Source organism: Anabas testudineus, chromosome 4 (assembly GCF_900324465.2).
Source record: "Anabas testudineus chromosome 4, fAnaTes1.2, whole genome shotgun sequence".
Classification (NCBI taxonomy): domain Eukaryota; kingdom Metazoa; phylum Chordata; class Actinopteri; order Anabantiformes; family Anabantidae; genus Anabas; species Anabas testudineus.
This window is the reverse complement of record NC_046613.1, coordinates 12318570-12335318: the sequence shown is the minus strand read 5'-3', so window position 1 is coordinate 12335318 and position 16749 is coordinate 12318570. Positions and strand designations below refer to the sequence as shown.

At 37.4% G+C, this 16749-nt stretch overlaps 1 protein-coding gene across 2 annotated transcripts in view; it reads left to right on the top strand.

Annotated features, from left to right (window-relative positions):
- The window catches only part of agbl4 (ATP/GTP binding protein-like 4), a 260506-nt gene that overhangs the window by 1628 nt on the left and 242129 nt on the right, over positions 1-16749 (top strand). The window lies entirely within an intron of this gene.

The following is a 16749-nucleotide window of genomic DNA, read 5'->3' as shown; positions in this document are numbered from 1 at the left end:
TGTTAGCAGTTTTCACCTATATTCTCACTCCAGTAAGGCCTAAGTAGATAGGTAATAGCATACATGTATACTTTGTTGCACTTTTTATGCCTGCATTGAATTTTCGTTGTTTGTACATAGCTTTTGTAAATAAATTCATTCCGCACATACTGTAAGCAGTGTGACTAAAAAGAGAAATACAGTATACTGAGTTTAATGGCGTATAGGCTAATCAACCTTTTCCATTGTTCATTATTTTTTGTTGAAACTAGGCCTACAGTTAAATGAAGTTAATATGCCCCGGAGTTCTTTGTTAATGGCCTTTGTTTGCCACTTCTTCTGACAGTTGTATGGCACGACAATGAAAGTACTTTCTTACTGCTGACAAGGTCAGTTGGTTGGACCCACACACAGGCAGAGATTGAAGCACAAGTAGGCAGAGGCAGAGTAAATCAGTGAATCAGCAGGTCTCTCTGGGACCGAATCTCTGTGTGGAGATTAGGTTCAGATGGCACTCAGATTTCATATTTCCACAGACAAGCCCATTTTGGTTTCTGCCAACTGAGATGAGCTTTAACTGTAGCCTATTTATTGTTTCATGTCTGGCCTTGGTGTCATTGTCAGTGACATTCTCCAAAGTTGATTTCTACTATTACAGTATGGTATATCTAAGACACTTGATTTTCAGAGAGACGTCAGCATGTCATGTGCAAATAAAATTTTCACGTCCTATGTTTATTTCTAATTAATTCATAAAAGCAAACACAAAGGTATATAAATGATGAATAAATCAATATTCAGTGAATGCCTTGTGCACAGTAGACATGAGGCAGGTGAAGATGAACACATAAATATAATATTCGTACATACAGAGTTAAAACGTTGTTGCTTTATGTATCACTTTAGGAGATTGCCCTTTTTATAAGTTTGCCTTTTTCCCAGTGGACATGGCCAGAGGAGCTTAGACATTGATTAATGGGTGCTGAGCTCCCACACTGAGATCAGCTAACATACCAGTGTCTCTGCCTCCGGATATATCTCCTGAATGATTTATGGAATTGATATTAATCTCTTTCCAGTAAATGCATTACTAAAGTTAGAATAGTGGATGAATTGATGTTTGCCAGCCACTGTAATGTCAAATGAATGCCCTGTTGCTGCTTCATTTAGGCACCACTGATTTTGTTGACCTTTCTTTAAAGCTTTTCTTTAAAACAGTCCTTTCACAAAATACTGTTTAAGCAGCTATTATCTTCTCATACAGGAAGTTTTCCAATTATTGCAAGCTTGTTCATTTAAGCCACATTTCTTAAAGTGATACTCCACCCAGAATCTTTTTTTAGGTACAAATCCTCACAATCTGTAGCTGTTAAATTTAAAAGTGACAATCAACATCTTCACTTTTCTATAACATGATTAAATATGCCAATTCTGTATAAAATAACTACCAGAGTACTGCTTAGTTAAAGGTGATTGTAATATGAAATAGAAATTAAATATAATTCTTATTTATATTTTGTTGATTTGCGATATTAAATTAACATTTAATGAATTTAAAGCAACTCTCCATATCTAAATGTCATATTGTTTTGTAAAACCACATCATTTTTTATTTAATTATGAGGGTCTTATGAATCCTTAGGCACCAGATTACCACAAAAACACCCTGCTAAGTTATTAGTAATATAAAGAATAATGCTGTAATATAAATAAACAATTTTGCCCAGAAAAATTTGTTTATATTTAGTATTGATTTCCCATATATACAGACGCTGAATTACTTTGTATGCACTTTTTTATAGGCTTAAGGCTTTGAAATTTGTTCTAGGATTAGTGGCTATACTCACATAATAAGACAGTAGACAGGTAGGCCAAAAGGGTGGTTACATGATAGTGTCATTGGAGATGCCAGTAAATGGTAGAAAGCTATTGTTGCCAGTTTAATATGGTGATGTAGAGAAATTAGTCACTAATAAAATTTTAAAGTGAATTTGCTACCAAAAAAATGCTACTTTCCCTCTGGTCTGAATCATTTGGAAATTTGTAGCATTTTTCCGTTGGTCCGTTTCTTACCAAAACTCCTCTCACTAGCAAATATAATAAATATAGGAACATGCTCCTAGGCTGTGGTTGTTGCTACTGTTTGTGTGACAAAGGAAAGATAATTTCACGATTAGATTAATCTGTGCAGGTTGGCCATTTTCCTGGTAGTTGTTTATTACGTTACATCATTTGCACAGTCATCCGACCAGATCTCTGTGAGGCACTACATCTCCTCATGACTCCACATTTGTCAGCAAATCATCCTGAAGCATGTTTTGGGTGTAAAAATAAAACACATTGAAACCTATATAGAATTTAATGCCCTCAAGTCACATGATTCATAGCTATTGGTCTTTTTTTTGGTTTTGTATGCTTTCTCACCAGAGTTCGCTTACTGATTCGTGTCAAGACCACCTCTTTTTGAAAGTCTCAGCGGGGTTGTTTTGATCCACACTGGAATGCGATTACTGTGTTCACACGTGTGGAATGAGCTGCACCAAGAGGATAAATGAACTCAAGTTTAGTTTAAAAGGACTAAAGCCCGTAGGTGTAAAAGCTCTTTCTCACTTGTAGACTTGCTGCAAAATCCACTTTCTGTTAAGCGTCAGTTCACTGATGAGCACTTTGAAATTTCCTATAGAATTCGCTTGTACAACTCATAATTTATAGCTCCGTCAGTGATGGCAACCTGCCATGGTCCAAAGCCAACCTAAGTCACAATACTGCCACCACCACCATTCACAGAAGGCCCTTAAACTGGAAAGTTTGTCAATCCATAAAGTTCTGCTCTGGTCTCATCATTCCTCCTATAGCCTTCTGGTCCACTTTTAAATGAATTGACAATCCTAGAGGTTCATATATTGTACTTTTACTTCACACAAAAATATAAGATTGGTCAATTTTCCACAATCAAAACTATTTTGGCTCATTTGGCTTCCCAAGATTTAGTCTTAAGACTTACATATAAAAATTGGATTACGTCATATTTATGCAGAAGTAGAGAAAGGCTTCATAAACTTTCCAGCTCCGGTGTGTAAATCATTTCTTCTTCAACTCTGGCAACCAGCAGTACAGTAAAATGACATCCTCAGTAGGTGATGTAATTATGGGCATCTTATGTCAGGCCACAGTAGGTCATCACTGAGTGAGGGTGTAACAGCTGGGAAATCCGGTCCTGGTCGTTAATATTAACTTTTTCAAGTAAAACTCCCAGTCCCAAGGGGTGAGTGTGAATGACTAAATAAAATAGTATTTTATGCAGCCATTGTTCAAATATAAGCCAATTAAACTTTGGAACTGGCGTTAGCAACTGTGTTCAAGGATTCCTTTACCTGTATAAAATTCCTCTGAATTCTTCTGCATAATGTTTACTAACTGGAAATTGGTTAATGAGCTGCTGTTTTTTATAAATTTTGTCTCATATCTGTGTGGCCTTACATGATATCCTATACCTATTTTCCTGAATAGCTGAAACATTTCAAACAGACGTTTTCAGAAGGATTATTTACCTGGCCCATGTGAAGCACAGATTTTGTTTTGTTGCGTCGGTATAGCACAGAATAAAACCTAATTGGTTTATTAAAATAGACACTGGTTATGTGAGCTGTTTGCCAAAGGTATAAAACCTCATTTACATTTAGATGAGGCTTAATTCACTTTGTTGTCAGCCCTATGCAGATCAAGTTGGTGATAGATTTACATACAGTGGGTGTCTCAGCCAACAGGTCCTCAGGTACAGAGTCATTATAAACCATTAAATGCCTATTTTCAACACTGTGCCTATATATTCCTTACAGAATGATGATGACCCCATATATACAGTGGAACTTGTTATGACTATCTAAATTAAGTCTATTAAGACTATATACTTAAGACATTATTGCAAACTATAGGTTATTGCTTTAGTTCACTGTGTTATTAGAGTAATATGCACATTTTTCTATTGAGATCATATTTTTATGTTACTTAGGACAATACAAAGTCAGAATAGAGAATAGAAAATTTTGTTCATCTGTGAACATTAAGTCTTGGCTTATTGTTGTGTATTGTGTCAAGAGGCAGAGATTTAGGAAAGTGATAACAGAAGCCTAATTGTTTTTCAGAGCGAAATCCAAATGACATTCTTATCTTGTCTTGTCACATTTGTTTCGTCACACACTTCATCTGTTGACATTTTTAGCTAAGTCCCAACTTCTTTTGTGAATGCATTCTCACAGTGTTGCTGTCTAAAGTACCATCTGTCTCTACAAAGGATGACACTGACAGTACGGGCATATTGTTTTACTGTACCTCTGGGCCGTGCACCAGATGTAATTAAACACTCATTGATTAGTCAGTCTACTGTCTGCTGACAATGACTTGCATGGTCAAAGAAATTCCCCAGGGGTGACAAGTGTTTAATGGGGTCCATTGATAAGCAAAACTCATCTAGCTTTGCAATCACTTTACCCTGTACACTCCAACTTATATGAAAAAACTGGAGAACTGGCACCTACTATAACAATTGTGTCAGTTACAACCTAAGTAGTCATGGCCTTTTGAAACTTTGAGATTTACAAATTTAGTTTTCTCTGCATTATGAACCTGCCTTATGGTTCTTATCACAGCATGTTCAAATCAGAAAATTAGATAAACATGGGAAAAACTGAACACTAAATGAGGAATAACATGATAATAGATGTTGTGTAGCTTATATATGTGTTATCTAATATACACATGCCAACAAAAAACAGCTTAAGGTAATTCAGGTCATTCTTCATCAGATCTCTTAAATAATTAAGAGTAACTTTCTGTTTAACATTATTTTGTTCACAGTGGAGTGTGCGTGTTCTCCAAAGTAAGGCTACTACATATGATATTGCAGGCTCCATTGATTCACTGAACCTTTCTTATGGATTTGCTCTGCAGATTTTAAATCGCTGCTCAGTAATGGTAATTGATGAAGAAATATTTTCTGTATTGTTGAAACAAAGAAAAAAACCCCCAAATGTCTGTCGGGAGATATGTAATGAGGATAAATGTAGAATAGATTACTTCCACTGTTCACTGCTGATGAAGGGTTTATTGTTTTTCACTTCTTTTTTTTTTTTCCTTTCCTGTTTCACACTGAACAGTGTATTTAATCTGTCCAGCCTTATCTTCTACCAGAAATTGTTGCAGTTGCATAGATCCTCCAAAGAATGACTAATTAAGGTCAAATCTATAGCAAAGTTCAAAGAGTAACAACAGAGAAATAGAAATAGAGAGCAAGAGAGAGATGGCTGAGAAGGAGAAAGAAAGAAGGAAGTACAGAGGGGGGTGGAAGGTGGAGGGGGGGAATGGGTGATGGTAGGGGGAGAATGCACTCAAGCTTGTCAGAAGATATTTATATACTCCAGAGTGCCCCATGAATCAGGATAGTTGAGTTTCCATTGATTAAAGAAGAGGGAAACGTTTTTACAATCAAGCCAGATGCTCAGAATGAGTGGCTTGGAGAGGCCTGAGCTTGCCGCAGTACACAGCTTTCTGCCTTGCCTCCCTCTTGGATGAAACATCTCAGAAGAAGAGATAGTCCAATGATGAAACGTGTATTTCTTTGTCAATGTCTTTTTTTTTCATTTAGAAATTTTTGACAGTTATCTTATTTGTTATTTAGTATGCTGCATTGTGCAGTCTCATGGCCTTCTGATGGTTAATTTTTGTCTTTTACTGTATTTTTCATATAGCTTACCAACCCCAGATTGCTTTTACTCTTATGGGCTTTCCAAAAGACGATCCATTCGTCTGAGTGGGAGGGAGCACTCCTGACTTCTGATGTATTGAGAGGCACTCCCAGTCTCTCTGTCTCTCTTACATGTCCTTGGCAGCAGAGAAGCTTCACTGCTCAAATCACTAAATGGCCTCTACAGTTTTCCCTTTTAGCAGTTTTCCCTCCTCTGTCTTTCTTTTAAGTCAGGGACAGAGTATGGAGATAAATTTTAGTTGTCTGCTGGCTGTTGTCAACACCATTGCTTTTGATTTATGCTATTTATTGGCCATTTGTATCCATAAGAGATTGCTCTTTATTATTATTGTTTTTTTATCGTCATCTCCTATCTCCTATCTATATTTTTTTCAGCAATATTTTGCCAGTTTCCCTGTTTATATGAAGCAATGTCTTGTGAGTTGAGGTGTCTTATATTGACCCTGAGGGAAGTTTTTCAACAGGGGTGTTACCAGGACAAAAACTTGTAAGCAGTGTAAACTTATTGCATGTTTAATTTTTTACCTAGCAACATGTTTCTTATTTCTTCTTTATCTTAATTTGCATGTCTGAATAGAACAAACCCTCCTAAGGTGGTCAATCAGTGAATTATAATAACTACAGATGACATCTATCTGCCTCTATCACATGGCCTCATGGGGGCTCAACTGAGTGTTTTGCCATGGGAGGTGAGAAGTGATATCAGTAGGATTGCATGAAATGCAAAACAAATGAAACACAGCGATAATCCTGTCTGACATTCGGGCCTGTTGCATACGGTCATGTCTAATCACAGAGTGAACACATTGGCTCAGTTGCGCTAGTTGGAGATGCCTCCTCTGCCAGGAAGTAGTACAAACAACCTCAGTGTTTTGTAAGTTAATTGTTGATGGCTCTGATAGTAGCTATATGTGGGAGACCCAGCCAGCACCTCATCTTCTCAAAATGTCAGCAAATGCTAGAAGCAGCGAGCTGTTTTGGAAATTTTGAGTAATAAAAGGATTTGATTATCAACTGTATACATGGTGTGGCTGGGAGATTTGGAAAGGTTGAGGGGAGGGCTGTTCAGATACTGGATGTTATAAAAAAATAGCCAATTTATAACAAAGAATTGCCATTGTTATTTCATTGGTATTGAAGGATGTGGTGTGACACTAAGAGGTTTAACTTTGTTGTTTTTGAATGCGAGCTGTAGGCTGTTTTGCGTTCCAAATGTACTTCGGAACTTCACTATTCACTGGCTCTGGGCCTGCCTCAAGCATCATGATACAAGTGTGCCGTAAGTGAAAATTACTGCAACCATATTTCTGAATTGCAAAACTGGTGCTCATGCACAAGGCTCCAGTGATTCATCCAGTAATTCATTTCCAAGCAATTCCTGACGCCATAAACACAGTTTCAGAGCAGACGTCTCATTTTTCATCCCAGGCAAGACTGTACAGTTTGGGAAAATAGCAAGGATTTGTAATGCTTTACTAGTTCATGTTTTTCAAGCGGTCTGTGTTTATTCTGCTGATTTATTTAGAAAACTTCTCTCTGAGATGAGCTTCATTGATGTGCCAGGGTTTGTTTGATAACACAAATTCATGTATAGAATATGCTTATACAGTGAAGAGTGAAATACTGACAGGAGCAGAATTTTGATAGAATGCATTTTGGTCTGAAGCCAAGCAGCTATCTTGTAGGTCTACTACTCCAAGTAAACACTATTGAAATTCACTCCTCGGGGGCATATGGTGTTATCAGGATTTTTTTTTTCTGTGGACATTTCAAACCACTCTTATTAGAGAACATGTTGGAATGTGCTCTAGTTTTTAGAGAGACTACTACAGTATCTATTATGCTTTTATAGGCAGTAGTTTAGTCTCGTTTGAAAATAATACAAACAGATTGTTTTTGGTAAGGATTAATGTATAGTATATACATTTGGCCATATTTTGCATAATGATGAGCTCTCTAGGCCTAAAATATGACGGTAAATAAGCAGTAAAATACAGTAAACAAATCTCTACTTGAACCTTAAGTACTGTATAAACATTACTAATTACATTTAAAAACAAATACTAGCTAAAGATACAAACTGACATTTGATGATAACTTAAATTCATGACACTGGCATCATCTGGAACTTCGAAAGAAAGTTCATCCCAAAATGTTTCCTCTGCTCTTGTTCTCTGATGAATTATGTCTAAATTGAATTACCATATTATGTCTCTTAATCTCCTACATTCGATGTTTAAAAGGGATTAGCTTGTCATAGGATGGATTTGCTTTTATGGTATATTCTAGCAAAAAAAAAAAAAGTATATTTGTACTTTGTGACTTATATATATTAGATAAGTCACATTTCTTTCCTAACTGTATCTTTATTGGTCCTGAATGCATGATGGTTGGGTGAGTGCCTGGCAGAATGATTGCTGCAAAACTCCTTGATCTACTGCCAAGCCTTTTGAATGGCATTCAGTACTGTCTTTTCCTGTTCTTTCATGTTTTTTTTCTTTCTGAAAAGCTGGCATTGCACTGACAGTAGCACCACTTAGTGTAATTCCCTAGATTGAAAAGCTGTTCCACAATGAGAGATTTCCTCTGTGTTGCTCCTAACTGTTGAAAAACCCATACTGGGATTTACAGACATCCTCTCCCCTGATTTGCCCAACTCTTGGATTCACTCTTGCCTCTTCACCTTTCAGCCCAATAAATATGGACCAATCCGATTAGCGCACACAGTGCTGGACTGCTCAAGCAAATAAATACAGTAAAAGCATCACTGGCAAATAAAATAAATAAGGGATTCTGCACATCGTAGATGAAAGTCAAATATTTCAAGTTCAAGCAGTAGCCCATCTTTAGAGGAGAAACAGCCAAATCCAGGTCAAAAGCCATTTACTGCCTTACTGGATTAACTGGGCTGTACCTCATTCAAACTGGGCTGTGCATGTGCTCCAATTTAGGGTTTTCTTTTCTAATGGCAAAACATAGAGACTCTGAGAAAAACTGTCTTGGTTTGTAGTATACACTTACATTTTCTCTAGATCTTTTGTGTTTTCAGTGACAAGCATTTTCTATTCTTCCTTGTTTTTTTTCTTGCTGACCTATTGGTTATTGGCCAGTGATTTCTTGCCTCCCTTGTTTCACTTCTTTTCTTGCATCGTCTCCCTGTGTTCCTGAACTCATTACAGAGCAATCAGCCCCAGGCGTTGAAATGTGCACCCAGAGGGAGCAATAACTGTAAATAAACACTACTGCAGGCTCTCCGATAACATGTTACCAAGATGATAACAGCCCTTCTTAGCAGGCCTGTTGACCTTCTCCTTGCCTTAGGCTTACCAAGGACTCCTCTGCTCCCTGAGCTTTTATCTCCAAACTCTCCTTCAACACAGAAGCTGCTGGAAAGATTACAACTGACGAAGAGAGGAAAGGAAGAAGGGACTTACACCAAGAGAATATAAAGAGGAGGAGAAGTGTAAAGCGATGAAGGACAGTGCTTGTCAAAGAAGATGCAAAACAAGAGCAACAAAGACTTGTAGTTGCCCCTTTGCCAGTAATAGCATCTCTTCAGTCTTTGTAAGGCTTAATATATTTAACTTGTTAAAACAGAGCTTGAAAGTGGAACAGACTATATTCACACAAAGACCACCAACACACAGGACACACAGAAGCAAAAGATATACAGTGGGAGAAGGAGGGAGAATGACAGACAGATGGGTGCACTGAACAAAAGTGTCAAAGAGGGCGACAACCGTAGGATGGCATTGTCCCAATTCACATAAATACATTATCTAACCAGCTAACCTACCATTTAAGGCTTGATGAAACAGATGAAAGTGAAGACTGCAATTGCTCATGGCTCACTCCCCAGTACTAATGCAAAGTGTTTGACAGTTGCATGTTCAGAGCTGTGGAGCTAAAGCACTGTCTGGATGAGATTGATAACACAATTAAGCCAGTCCTAGTATGAATGCATCACTATGACCCATTACTACACCAACCGCTTCAGATGGAGCATACCAATCTAGCTCTAGGGCCTTTTGCAGGGAAAAAATACAATTATAAAAGGCTAGCTAGAAAATGTGTTCTCTTTAGAATGTGCAGGCAGGCCTGTACATCATCAGATATGTGCGGGCTGCCTGCATATCTCACTGCTGTCCTCAGGCCCAGCTTTCTTCATCTATATTGAAACGAGGAGCTCACTGGAGCATAGATGGACTCATAACAATATGATTTTTTTGCCTTTATTGTCTCCTCTTATTGTGTGCTCTTATCCTGGTTTTGTTGTATATTCCGATTATTTTCTCAGCAATTTCCACATAATGTTTACAAATAAACAATTATCAATTGAGTCATGATGCTTTTTAAATATCACATTTAAATGAAAATGTGTCTTTGTGTTCAGAGAATATTGTGGACAGCAGAAAAAAGGTACAACAGAGCATAATGTTATGAAAGAGCTATGTAAGCCAAATATTATGGTAATGTTGCTGTTTGTGTGCTTCTCTGGGCACCTTATTCCTCGTCACACCTTATTCCTTGCTTTCTTAGACAAATTTTATTAGGAATATAAGTGCTTGCTACTTTATCAGATTGTCATGGGTTTGTGGCACAAATTTTCAGTTAGATATCTGATAAATCATAGCCATTGCAGAATATTCCAGTTTTTGCCCTTAAAGCAGTCTTGAGTTTCTTTTTTTGGGCGGAGTTATTGTCCCTGTGCCATCCAGTGACTTTTGAAGGATTTGTTTGAATTCATTCTGCTTTTTTTTTTATAATCATTAAATAAAAGGGATGAAGTTCCTTTCACATATCCTATACTCCGATGAAGTCTTCTTTTGATTGCTGTCTTTGACATGGATATGTCCCATAATTATTCTTGAGCTATCCAATCATTGTAAAGGGATTTTTTCTTCTTCGGGGAAAGAATTCTTCTGTCTTCAACACAGTTTTTTCTGCAGACTTGCAGTACATTTGATGTTCTTTAGCCCCCCAGTACATTCTCCTTTTCAAAGAATGCACCAAATAGTTTGGCCACATGTGATGTTTTTGCTATCTCTCTGATGGGTTTGTTTTAATTTTTTAGCCCAATGATGTATTGCTTCATTGGCAGTGAGAGCACTTTGGACTTCAGAGTGACAATAATAATAGATTCTAAATAAAAATGCCACACCTTATATCAAAATCTTGACTTTTTTCTGTTTATATTTAAATTAAGTAACAAGACAGTTACTGAGGTGTTTTGAGCCACTAAAATTAACATTGACATTCCACACTTCAACTGCATTTTGATTGTTTCCTTTCAGATTAAATGTTTCAGTACACTGTCTCTTGACACTTAAGTGGCATGATCAGTATCAGTAACAGACAGGAGAAATGACAACCCATATTTTTCAACTTACATGTAAGCATTTTATTTCTAATTGTATGTAAACCTAACCCCAGGCTGGTTGTTTTCAATCTTTAGCTCTAGACCATAAAACACCTAGTGGTTTTAAGTCAATAAAAAAAAAACATCAGCAGAAGCTTTGCAGCCCCATACATTCAACCCACCAGGTACTTTTAATGTTGTGGGTGATCAGTGTATATTTTTGATACAGACAGGAAACTGGTATAAATCTCATTAAGATGGTTACGTGAACTTAGCAAAATGTCAAACTGTTCCTTTAAGATAGCCTCGAACAGTCTTAAAAGATAGACTGCAGTTTAGTACACCTGTTAGGTAGTTAGATTGTGGAAACTTGGAGGTGACCTCTTTAATCTTGCCTGCAGATGAAGTGATAAGGCATCAGGGGAGAAGGCAGGCTTTAGGAAGTCATGAGGCAGGAGATTGATGCTGCCTTGCCGACAACTTGGCTTTAGACGAGAGGAAGAGAGAGACGGTGTGAGAGAGAAACAGAGAAAAAACAGGCGTTTAGCTGCAGGTCTAAAGTGAGACCCCTTCACTATGTCTGCCGCTGCTGCTGGCTGGAATCAATTCTATCTTTATCAGTCCCCCTCTTCTGTGTCCAGGAATCCTCCTCACACCACAGAGCAGCCAGAGGGAAAACTGATGTGTTTTCCAATAATGAAACGGAACACAGCAAAAATAAGTTTAAAAAGGTGTCTGGGTGGTCTCCCTCAGCAGTACAGTGCTGTTTCAATCTCTGGTGTGACGTTTAAACACATTCGTGGCACTGCCTATATGCCAGCTAAAGAAATTGAATTTATTTCTGGTGTGGACGTCTATAGATTGTGGGATTGGGGTGTAGAGGGTGATCCTAACATTTTTATATGAACTTGTGTAAATTCATATTTGGAATTCTTGGCCAGCAAAAAAGCATTCAGCTGAGGTTGTTATCTTTGGTATAGCAAAACTAATGGTGGTAAAAAACGTTCATTCTCACACTAAATACAGTACATTTAATGTCATATATGTTATGGAGAATCTGTGATTAAGCTTGTGTTTGAAAATATGCAAGATTAAGGACATGACTGTGCACATGTCTAGTAGTGAGGAATCCCTCTCCCAGTCTATTTAATTTTGAAACAACTGCCTATTATCATTCTAATGGCTGGCTGTGTTAGTGAGTTCCACCTCAGGCCTGAGGCAGGCAGGCTTGCATCTGCATGGCAGAAACCATCCATCCAGTGGATAGCTACAGGCTGCAGTCTGGCCCATTGTGTGGACTGAGCACTGTGACTGCTCCCTCTTGTACCTCCGTAATGGGATTACATTAGCCAGGTTCTTCTGCTCGCTCTCCAGCTCTCTCTCTCTCTCTCTCTCTCTCTCTCACACACACACACACACACACGCACACACAATATAGAAACTCTTGTGTGAATGACTGAGTGTCCACTTGGGCACCTCACGGTTGCACCCTGTTTCTTGCCTATGGCCCAGTGTAATGATGTAGGTTTCATACCCATTTTACTGACATTTTTGTTTTTTCAGAAGAGATACTGTTATGTTACTTGTCCTGAAAAATATTTCACCTTTTGCTTTGTTTTTATGTATTGGTTTTCATGGTTGGATGAGATAGAGAAAAGGAGAAAGGAAAAGGAAGAGGGAGGGAAAGACAGACAAAAATAGAGACAGACAGAGGGTTTTGTTCGGGGTTTTCCTCTAGGAGAGGCTGTCAAGTGTAAAATCTTGTTCAGAACCAGCAATTGTGTTTTGTTGGACTGCACCACCAGGGCTAAGCTGTTCGATGAAAACCAATTTGTTAATGTCTAAACGCTGCGCTAGTTTTCCCTCAAGAACAGAGATTGATATTCAACATAACTTGCCAAGACACCACTGAAGAAGAATATGGAGAGAGTGATACTCAAGAGGAATTATGCAAGAGATCTCACAGACTAGAAACTGCGTCTTTTTGCCTTTTTCTCATCTTGTCTCAGTCTGTAGTTCATTAACTGCACTTACACTAATGCAGTCTGTCTTCTCCATAAAGAACTTCAAATATTCCTTAAGAAATACAGTGTAATGTGAATCACTGTTCAACGGCATACACACTCAACTTAACTTATTTGTCTTTTATCTAGTTTGTCTTTGGGGGCATTTCACAAAAATCAGTTAGCTGTCTATTTTAGTTAAATACTAAATTATATAAGATTGATTAAAATGGTCGAGCTACCAGCTTACCAAAGAGTTTGAATCTGGAGCTAGCCACCATAAAATTAAACCGGGATCAATGGTGTGTCATATCCCTGCTGCTCCGCAGGCTGAACGTGTAATTCTAACCTTGAGCTGCAGCCATCTCTCACATCAGACCTTCCAGCATCAGGCTCAATAATGCAGCCACCCACAACTGCTGTCTGTTGCCACCAATGCAACAGAATTTACAAACATGAAATACCTGTACAGATATGATTCTGTACAGGTATAGGTTTAGGATGTCATTAGTTAAATTATTTGCAAAGCACTCTAAGCTTGCTTTGACTCTTTCTTTTTATGAGGATGTGGTGGTGTTTTTTTTTTTTTCTTTTTTGCTGTACTATGCTGCTGACAGATCTTGTGAGGTGACAATAGCTCAATGAGCATGCAGCTGTTTCCATTTATTTATTTTTTTCAGATGAAACACCAAAGAAGATGCTTAACTCAAGTACAATGAACTATAGAAAAATGTTAATAATGGTTTAGTCTCTTTCTAGAGAAATGTGATTTAGTGAAAAGTTTATTGTGCGTTACATTTTGTGTTGTGCACATACACATTTTGCTATGCATTTTGCAGTGTGTAATCACCATGTCATTGATTGAAGCTACAGGCAGGGAGATGGCTGTGACCACACAGCAAGCTTTTGGTAGTCTTTGATGTCATTTTTCTTGAAGAGTTCTGTTGTGGATGAATTCCTTTGAGGCAGATACAAACACAGTGTATTGGCTTCATTTACAACCAAGTCATATGTTACTGAATAGAAAACAGAGTTAGCAGCTGGCAGAGAGTGGTTCTGTTTTATTTTTGTAATTATTGTGATGTTTTGTAAATTCGTCCTTGATAAGAAGTGATTTGTGAGGTAAATTCCAGTTGTAGTTTTTAAGCTTTGAAAATTGTGGACTTATTAGTTTTTTTTTTACTTCTACTTACTTTTGTTTTTACTTTGACAGCATTTCAAGCCATTTATTACATTCCTTTTGACAGGGAGGATAATTGATTTTTTTTTTTTTCAATTAACTAGGAAGTATGTAGGGTGATTTTCACAACCTTACATACTTCACAAGTTCACAAATCAACATATTGATTTCAGAAAAGTGTTTAAAAAGCATTTGTCTTTCTATCTGAAGGTAGTAATTTGTTGGTTTTTGCTAAACACCATGAAAGTTTAGAATTTTAGCTTTTCAGCTATTTGATACTATATACACCTTAATACATTAAACAACACACACAATTTCACATTTAGTATCAGATGACCAAAAGTCTAAATGAAAAGTAGTGGAACATGTGACTGAGTAATAAATAAATACAGAATCAAATAATTCTAATGAACTGCTTTTGGTTTTAGCATCTGGTTTTACCAATGAAGAATGTATTTCTTATTGAAATCAACATGAAAACCATAGCACTCTCTATGGAAGAAAAGAAATCCATTTTGAATTCAAGAAAAGAGGGAGACATTGCACAAATTTTGGGCATAGCCAATACAACAATTTGCAATGTCTTGCCAAAGACAACAAAGAAACCACTGGTGTACTGAGAAACACATACATAATGGGTCAGTCAAGCAACAGCTGATGACAGATATCAAAACCCAAAACCTCAACAGGTAACACAATCCACCATTTGAACAAGACTTCAAAAGCAGAGATATACAGGCCATATGACAAGATGCAAAATGCTTATCAGCAGGGAGAATCAGAAAGCAAAAGGTCTGGAGTTCTGTTTTGTGGGCTGATAAGACCAAGATTAAAGTGTGGCAAAACAAAGGATCAGCTCATGGTCCAAATAATACAAGCTCATCTGTGAAGCATGGTGGAGGTATGGTCATCTTTATTGATGTAATAATTCATGATTCATGCTGGAGAGGAAATTAAAGGGAGGAACATTTCCAAAACAAATTGCAACTAAAAATTCTGGAAAAGCATATGAGTGAGTTCCAGGCTTGTTCTGCAAATTCTGAAATGTGAAAATTGGATCTTCCCCAGATCCTTTAAAACTTAACTTTAAATGTCATTAGTGTACAGCAATAACAGACAAATTAGCCTTCGTGTTCCAATACTTCTGATAGGGAATGTAGTCACTTTATATCATATCCTATATATGAAAAGAATTATGTCCATCAAATAAAGAAAGTGCCCTCAAAGAGTGGTTGTGTTATAATTATTAAATACTTTATAGGCTGATAGGAGGGATGACCTTTGAAGGGCATGATCAACTTAGTCTCATAGTCTGTATTTGTCAGGAACATCTCTGTGAATAGCTGTGATGTTGGTATGAGAGATGATCGATTTGACGACACATCTGTGTGGAACAGGTGCTGCTCTGCTGTCTATCGCCTCTCTTTGTCAGTGCTTGCTTGCTGCAGCTGGGTCTGGTTCAACCCTCTGCCTGCTCTTGGCTTTATCTGCTTTCAGTGGTTTGGGAATGCATTGCCAACCAGCCAAAAAGCTAGTCTATGCATGCGTGCTTCTTAACTAGCCAGTCACTGTGCAAAACAAACAAGGGGTGGATGATAACTCAGTGTTATTGGTCTTCATCTTTTCTCCCTGCCATCACAATATCCAAATTTAATGTAGCAATCATTTAATCACCGGATATGTAAAACAAATCAAACTCTAACAGAACAAAAGATTATTCAAAACACACATTTCTCAGCTGGTCAAATATGTGCTAACATACTTTTAATGTGCATTATGATTTTGAATACTTCATTAAGTTAAGAACAATAAAAAAATAATGTTGTAGTTGTCAAAGATAATTTATGTCCATATTTCTCACACGTAAATACCATATATCAGCAAGGTGATTAACTGTGTTGTTGTTGTTTAAAGATCCAGCCATTTAACATCTGAAGCTCTTGTTTGACCACTGTGGCTCAATTAAAAGTGCCTGCTTACAGGTAGGAGATTATTAGTTAAATAGGCAGGTCATGAGGGTGAGTTTTTATGGTATTATGTCGCTAACAGTAATTTGACTTGGTTATAAATGAAGCAGATAGACTGTTTGCATTCATCCATTTCTGATTTTGATCAGAAATATGCACACAAACAGTTCTGAATACATCTGGAAAGATAAACATGCTTATATATCCCTGAACACATCATTAATACATGGGGAAAGTAATTAAGCAACTTGAAGACTTCTTGCCCCCCATTCCCTTTTGCAAGTTGGACCTTTGCATTTTTCTCTCATGCCTGACTAAGCTTATTTTCTTATATTGTATATGTTGTATATCAGTGGAGTCTAGATGAATGACTACAGTATATGAAGTCCAACCGTCACATATTCCAGCCTTGCCAAGCCACTCCCTAATCAGAGTAACAGGAGGCAGAGAAGGTTTTTTTTTTCCAGACACCAGTGCTGGAATGAGACGCCACTCAC